Raw genomic sequence first — 9,100 nt, forward strand, 5'->3', positions numbered from 1 at the left:
TATGAGTATTGAAAAATTTGTCAAGATTGGCAATAGTTACAAATGTATTTTCACTTTTGTCTAATATAGCATCTAAAATGTTTCCTCTTATTTCTATAAAAAATAGCTTTATCAAATCTATAAGTCAAATAAGAAGAAAATAATCCTCAATTTCTAACATCAAATAAAAATATCTACAAAAAGAAGAAAATAATCCTCAATTTCTAACATCAAATGAAAATATCCAAAAAAAGAGGTAGTCAATTTTGTTTAAAATAAAAGTAATATTAGAAAATAAAAAATACTAATTTTCAGATATATATTAAAAAAAATTTAAAAAAATAAATAAAAATTGAGATAATGTACTTACTTCTAAAATAAAATAAAAATGATATATTAGTAGTCATATCAAACTATCAAAGACATGAATTACAAATAACTAAAAAATCAATACACTTTTATGTCACTAGAAAAAATAGATAATCACTCAAACATAGTATAGTATAAAAATTAGAATGCCTATTGCTAAAGATAAGGGAACTAAAGAATTTTCAAATAAAACTAACAACAAGAAAGGCATTGACAAGAAAAAAATAAGATATTGCTCTTGGCTCTATATATACTATCTAACTAAGAGATATATGACATTATTCTATATGACCTCTAATATGTATGCAATTTATGATACATATATCTAATATGCAAGATAAATTTCTTATATGTATGCCTTGTAGCCAACTTCAACTACATATCAGTAATATGTACAACACGTAGCGCACTTGTTGGTGAAGTACTTAACTCATTCATTATCTACAAATATATATAAAGTCAAAATTGTATTTATAAAGCATCTAAAGTGCTATTCTATAAGATAAAATTAAATCTACATAGTTACATATACTTCTATTCAATTCCTTAAATATATATATATATATATATATGATAAAAAAACTATTTTTTATTTTAAATAACTTAAATAGTTTTAATATTATATAAATCTAATTCTTTAAAAAAATTCATTAACTCAGATTATAACATAATGATGAAAAATTCATTCATAAAATAATAATGATACAAAATAATAATTTTTTAAATTAAATTGTGAAATATTTTTAAAATATTTATTAAACAAATTATGTATATTTTATGTTTTATTTCTAAAATTATAATATAATAACATAAGTAAAATAATTATAAATAGAAATATATATATATATATATATATATATAATGAAGCGACCCAAATTTTTACTAAATTAACCCCCTTCCTAGTCTTTTTTTCTCCTATTTCCAATTGTCACCTCTATTCTTGATATTTCCATCTCCTAGCCTCCATTCATAGCAATGGTTGGAAGGAAGAAATGGAAAGGAATAGGAATGAGAGCTCTAAAGGTGCAATGATGCTTAAGATAGAGTAAGTCACTTTAGTAAAAATTGGAATAATTTATTATTTTCTTATATATATCAAGGCAAGAATTGAAAATAAATGTTTTCTTTTAATAAAATATAAATTTTTGGCTATTTTTTTAAAAAAATAATTTAATTAAGAAGAATCCAAAATACACTTTTAAAATAGCATAGCAAAATATTACAAATATAATTATAAGTTTTATTTATTTTACCACTTTTTTTAGGTTAAAAATAAAAATATTTTGATACAATCAATTAATGATTATATCGTAGAATTTAAAAGCTGTAAAATAAAAAAATAAATTAAAAATCTTATTTCAATTTTATGTAAGTTTTTTAAAATATTTTAAATACAATTAAGAAAAAAATGTATCTAAATCTTAAATTCTAAAATTTAATTTAATTATATTAATTAAATTTATTTTATTTTAAATATTGATAAGAAAAATATTTATTGTTTTAAATAGTAGAGGTTAATAGCAAATGAAGTACAGATACTCAAACAACACCAAAACAAAATTAGTTAAGATATGAGATATTCTATTAAAATTAATTATACACCTTCACACATAAGTATATAAAGGATTTTTAAATGTAATTAGAAATAGGTTATAATTTCAAATATAAAATTTGGAATAAACAATAACTTTACTTATATTTCATATTTAAAATGCAAGCAATTGTTTTGAAGTTTTTTAAAGATTGTATGGACTATATTAATTATTTTATTATTTGAATATATTTTAAACTATAGCATTTAAATGGAAAAAAATAGACAAATTCTATTGAATTACAAAAATATAAAATAAATAAAATAAAATTGAATGGTGTTGTAAACATACTTATTTTAGAAAGATATGCAAAACTTTGGACATTTATTGTTGCTTACATAGTGAAAGGTAATTATTTTTTTAATATTATCAAAACTTATATATATATATATATATCCACAATAAGAATAGAAGCTTCTGTTCATATATACATGCAATAAAGAATATTTACAAATTAATATTTGAAAAGAAAGAACTCAAACACTGTATTCATATGTATCATCAATAATAATGTTCAAAAATACATCAATTTAACTTTTAAAATAGCTCAAGAAGTTGCAAGGTTCTTTTTTAGAATTTATATATATATATATATATATATATATATATATATAACGTTTTTTATACATTGTACACTAAATATTGCATCTTCTACAAAGGCATAAACTAGTACATAACCTAAATAATAATACAGAAGATATATTACAGCACATGGATAAAATAAAATAAAATAAATTAAACATTTATAGAAGTTTTAGAAACATGTGCTTTTACACATAATGCATTTTAACCAACATTTTGAATGTTTTCATATTATTCTTTTTAATAAAACAGAAAAACAAATTCACAATACTTCCATAAAATTTTGCAAGTGCATCAACTAAAAGCTGATTTTTCTGATTAAACAAACAACACATCAACATAAATATTGCAGTTAAATAATAAAGTAAATGTAATATTTTTTTAATCCTAATGCAAACGAATTAAAACTGTCTCAAGTTTTAATTTACAATTATATTAAATTCTATATTGTTTAAAGATTTAAAGGATAAAAATAATAGAATAAAACATAATGATATATCCAGTATTTAAGAATATATACTTGCACATATAAATACTTGTATAATGTTGAAACATATTATTGAGAATAAAAAATTACAGGAAAATAGTAACAATCTTTGCTATTACTTTTCTTCAATTTATACCTATTCATTTTAAAACTATATCAAATTAATTCAAAATAAGTATTTATAAGAATTTCCATTTTATATTGATTTTAAACACATAAATTAAAATATCACAAAAGATTGTATGTTCAATTATGGATTGTTTCTTCTAAAAAAACCTTTTAAAAATTCAGCAAAGAGTTAAAAGACTTTTTTGCCTTTGTTTTTGTAAAAAAACAATTGGAATAAAATTAATAACTAAAAATTATTTGCTTTTCACATGATATAGATTTATAAAGAACTTATACCAAAAGATAAAAGTTCTTATCTAAAATCAACAAATAAACAATACATTAAATACAAAGATATTATTATTTTTATAATCCATATATATACATATATATATATATATATATATATATATAATTCAATAAACTCTTTGCTGAATATTAACTTTTTGCTGAATTTTTAAAAGGTTTTTTAGAAGAAACAATCCATAATTGAACATACAATCTTTTGTGATATTTTAATTTATGTATATAAAAATAATAACTCTTTGCTGAATAATATATATATATATGGATAATAAAAATAATAAATTCAATAATAATTTTATATTCAATAATAAAAATATGAATAATTTTGATATTATATTAATATCAAAATATAAATAGATTTTTTGATATATATATATATATATATATATGCATTTCATTTAATGTACAGCCTTAATAGATGGAAATTTTATAAATCATATTAAATATCATAATTTATTGGATTATAGAACATCATAATGATAAGATTAAGAAGAGTTAAACATAAATAAGTAAAAATAAATAAATTTGATAATATCTTGAAAAGACCCAAATTTGACTTTTTAAGTATCAATGGATGATTAATAGGTTTAAAACTAGGCCAAGAAGTTGGCCAAGTTTCATACATGTTGACTACTTGCTTTACAAATTGGCCGCATATTGCACATGTTAGTCAATTGTTTTACAAGTTTGCCATATAGGGCATATGTTGGAAACTTGCCTTATTCATTAAAGACATACCTTGCAAATCAAATATATATTGGATGATCTATAGAACATTGCCACATTGCTTCATAATCGGATAGTATATATAGAGGCAAAAGTGAGATCTTCCTTATTCTCATTAACATCTTTCTTACTCTTAGCTTGTTTTAAGAGTCTCTAGCTTCTAAACTTTGGCAACACTCATTTTAATTTGAATATTATAACTATCTTTGAGTAAATATTAACTCTTTTCTCATGACATAAGAGTGTATTGATTTTAGATTCTTATAAGATTCATATCCTTGATCATTAGTGGTATACTTATCACGTAACACTATAATTATATTTCCATTTATAAGTTATTAAAGAATGTCTTTGTAATATTGGTTTTTATCAATCTTTTTGCATAATTTAGGAGATTTTTGGAAAAATGATTTAGAACATATGTGGCAATTATAGAATCGAAGTCTATTTTCTATAATTTTATCTTTAATCATCTTTTATATTTTTATCTTATCTTAAAATTCTTAAATACTTAACATAATCAAATAGAATTATTGAATATAATTATTTGTTTTCTTGATGATTATATTAATTGAAATTATAAATTAGAATTAATATATTAAAATTTTAAAATTTTAAATTATTTTTAATAATATGAATGCTTTGAAAAAATTAGACTGAATTAAGTAATAACAAAAAAGAACAAAATAAATTAGCTAAAACACTTAAAGTGTGGTCTCAAAGTATGGTCTCAATACCATTAAACAAGTTAGGTATATAAAAAGACAATAATGATATCATTAAAATAATTTTTTAAAATTGAGCGATTTACAAAAGAATGTATTAAAATAATAATAAAAATATTGATAATTTAATCACAAATCCTAAACTAATTATAGTACTTAAAATTAACAAAATTTTGACTTCTGAAATGACTTGTAGGTAATTCAATAATTTGAATATATAAACATACATATATATATATATATATATATATAGTATTAGTGCAGAAAAAAATGTAAAGAAAAATTGTACCTATTTTTCTTTCATTTAATCTCTTTGTTATAATCTTCCTTTACTAAAGCTAACAAATAAGTTTAATCATACATATAACCATTGGATTTTGTAACCAAAATTCTTCAAAACATCTATATTATGCTTGTGCATTAACAACTATAAGAATATATAAAAAAGAAAAAATAATAAAAAATATAATAAAAAATAAAATTGTCAAAATATATAAATTTTATTTATTTGAATTTAAACATAAATCAGCTATATATAAAATTTATTTGAATTTAAAAAGCATGACAACAGTTTTATAAAAGTATACTGCATATTTTTTACAGATTCATACCTTGAAATGATATCTACCTTCTTTCTTTAAATATAGTATAAAAATTCAAAAAACAAATTCCATTGCCTTTAGAAATATGGTATTGCTTTCAAAATATTAAAAAACAAAACAAAACAAAACAAAAAACAAATAACAAAACAAAACAAAACAAAACATTGAGTGCTATTACAATGCCACAAATTTGTCTAAAAAAAACATTAATGTCATGTCATAAATATTTTGATGCAGTTTTGTAAAATTCCAATGACCATTTCTAAACCAAACGTTTTATTTTTCATAGAATTATGTATCTATAAAACGAAATGAAAAACAAATAATAAAATAATCTATTTAAGTTCCTTTGCAGGGTCAAGGTTAATCCTGAAAGACTTCGAAAAATATGATTATGCATAGAATAAGAAAATAAATACATTCATCAAAAAAAATAGTAACCTTAAACATAATTTAATAAAGCTTATTAGTTTTCTCTCATATACTTCACATTTCTCTACAAATATAAAAAGAATTGAATCTAATTAAATAAGTTAATTAATAAAAATATATTGATGTAGGATAAGTAAATAATAAATTGAGAATCAAAAGTGATACAATGATTTTTTATATTAAGAATATAAAAGGTTATTAGAAATGACCTAAATACAAACTAATAGTATCTTTATGTCGTCTTAGATATGTATAAAATGTATATTTTATTTTAGAAAAAATGATAGTTAAAGTCTAAATCCATGGCAACTTACCAAATTAAATAATAAAATAATAAAATAAAATCAATAATTAGCACATGCAAATTTTGTATGTATAAGTTATGATTTATTTCTAATTAGGTTGAATGAATGTTTTTCAAATTTTTGTTGTAAATCTATATACATCTATATAGAAACATGGTAAACAATTCAATATGTTCAGAGAAAATAAACTTCAATCTCTTAAAAGCTTTTTTAAGCAATAAAATACATTTATGTTGAATATGTATTACCACAATGTGATAAAAAGAATAGAACATTCAAAATATGCCTATATTAAATTTTTAGTATAGACTAAGGAATTTAGTCTTGTATACAAAGAGTAATTACACGTTCCAAAGATGTCACACAAAATAAGATATAAAAGCTCTTGAGCTTATTTTTATATGATATTTCTAACATTTAAGTAATAAAAAATTAAAAATATATAAAAACTAATGTGTGAGTGTGTGTGTGTATATCTATATATATATATATATATATATATATACATATATACATACATATATGATGTTCTCATCCATGATTACCATATAGTAATGTAAATATTTTGGTTAGTGTTTTTTAAAGCTTGAAGAAAAATACCTATAAAATAAATTTTCTTCCCTTATCTTTTTCCTTTAATATTTTTTTTTGTAAATTATACCCATGTTAATTATATTAAAATAAAAATCACATTATGTGCTAATTAATTGAGCACTAAATACTCAAGTTTATTCATAATTCGGCCAATGGTAGAGACAGAATTTGTATACAGTATGCCATGTAATCAGAATTTCTATATCTGTGAGCATACTCGCTGTTGAGGTTCTAAAGTTGTTACAAATAGGTTAGAGAAACATTTTTAATCTCTTTGTAAATTTATCATATAATGTTTTTACCTCAGAAAAAACACTTTGTGAAACATTATAATTAACTTTTTAATACGCACATGCACTCTTAAAAACACCCTAGATGCAATGAAGGCATGTAAAGCCTTTTTGAGTGTTTAGATAGGCACAAAAAATAATTGTGAAGCAAACCAAGAATAAAAGTACTGCACTTGAGATTACTATACATTCTTAGCTGGTAAACAAGATATGGTTGGCATTTCATTAGCATCTTTGAAACACTGAAATCCTCCTTTGTTTTTCTTTCTCTCTTTTTCTTTTTCTTTCTCCACTTCTTCTCCTCCTTCCTCAATTTACCTACAATTTTTTTTTTTTGATTCCTTGAAATAGTTTTATTGCAAAATGCAATCATCGTTTTTTTGTTGGGAAATTAACAGCATAGTCAGATTTGGGAGAAACATTAAATAATAATAATAATAATAATAATGTTGCAGAAAAGACCCTTAGAAGAAAAATAAAACAAACAAACACACTGATTTGTGTGTTTACACCACCTTCTGCTTCAGATCTGTTATTTTCTTATTAAAATGCAATAGGTATAATCACTAAAGATCAGTTTGTAAAAATGAAAAAATTAAAAAAAAAACAAAAAAAAACAAAACAAATGTTTTTCTTACTTTTTTAAACCATTGTTGACATGAATGAGATTTTTTATTTTTACTTTTTTTTTGGTTATTGTTTTTCTCTCATGGAACACTTGTTCCGTTCTTCTTGATTATTCCATGTGGTGTATATCCCAACTCAATTTATTCGTCGCAGTAACCAATTTATTACAACACAACTTAGGACTCTAACTTTTCTAATGTTTTGTAACATACGTTTATCCCTAATTTAATGATAAAATGTACTTTAAATCAAGATATGAAGTGGTGTTCACTGCATGGTACCCAAACGAAATTGATGACGTGGATGCCACTAAACAATCACATAATCCGGATATCAAATTTTCTCGCCGAACTGAGAATCTTGTGCTTGATCTGGAATGTATCTTGTGCAATAGTGAAGCAATGGCATAATCTGGATGCATCGTGGGTACTAACTACTACACGGAACCGTGAGTGCAAACGCCGCAGCCGCGCATGACCGCCAAGAACCGCGAATCGCCGCAGAGGGTCAATGATCGCCCAGCCGCCAAGGAATTCTCCGAACCCAGTATTCAATGCTGGGACCTTCATCCCCTCCAGTGCAACGATGCTCATGAAAGCTCATCGCGCACTGCACAAATATTGAGCGAGGGCTTTACCTCACTGCGGTGAATCCACTCTTCATGCGCTCACAAGGATGTAGGCCGCTTCACTCGTAGAGATGTCTGAAATGAGTAGACATTGTGTGTAGCGGTGATCTGAACAGTAACGTTCTTAACTCTGGAAGCAGGACCGTTTTGCTCCACGGAGCAAGAAGCTGAGCGCCGCTGGCATTCAGGCGGAAATTTGTTGAAAGCGTTGGAAGTGCAATAAAAATAAAAATAAAAAACTGTCCTGGGATGTCGATGCATTATTGCGGCTCATGCAGAAACTGCTGCCCCATGCAAGAGCGCGCCTGGGGTTGTGAAGAGCGGAGTAATTCCGAAATTGGGTTCCGAGCATGATGGTTTGGTCAGCGATTCGAAGGAAGTGAGGAGGTCATTGCGAGTAACCATGCAAGTCGACGACAATCCATCGCAGATCCCGAAGTGATCCCCTCGGCTTCGGCTATGGCTTTGAACTTGAAAACCTCTCCTCCCAGTAGATAGACACTACTCCAGCACGAAATTCCTTCATTCATTCATTCAAGGCACACACAGAGATTCTTCAACGCCCAACAACAAGCAACTCCCACACACACACACTCCGATGCCGCTTCTTGTGTGAGGCGTTCGTCGTTTTGAAGAGTACTAAATGCGCCTTTAATAAAAACTTGTACCACGTGTACACCATCCAGATGTATTACACACGTGTCAGATCCGACAGCCCATATTCGGTTACAAATAATGAATGACCTCG

Source organism: Physcomitrium patens, chromosome 6, assembly GCF_059467195.1.
Source record: "Physcomitrium patens ecotype Gransden chromosome 6, ASM5946719v1, whole genome shotgun sequence".
Lineage (NCBI taxonomy): Eukaryota > Viridiplantae > Streptophyta > Bryopsida > Funariales > Funariaceae > Physcomitrium > Physcomitrium patens.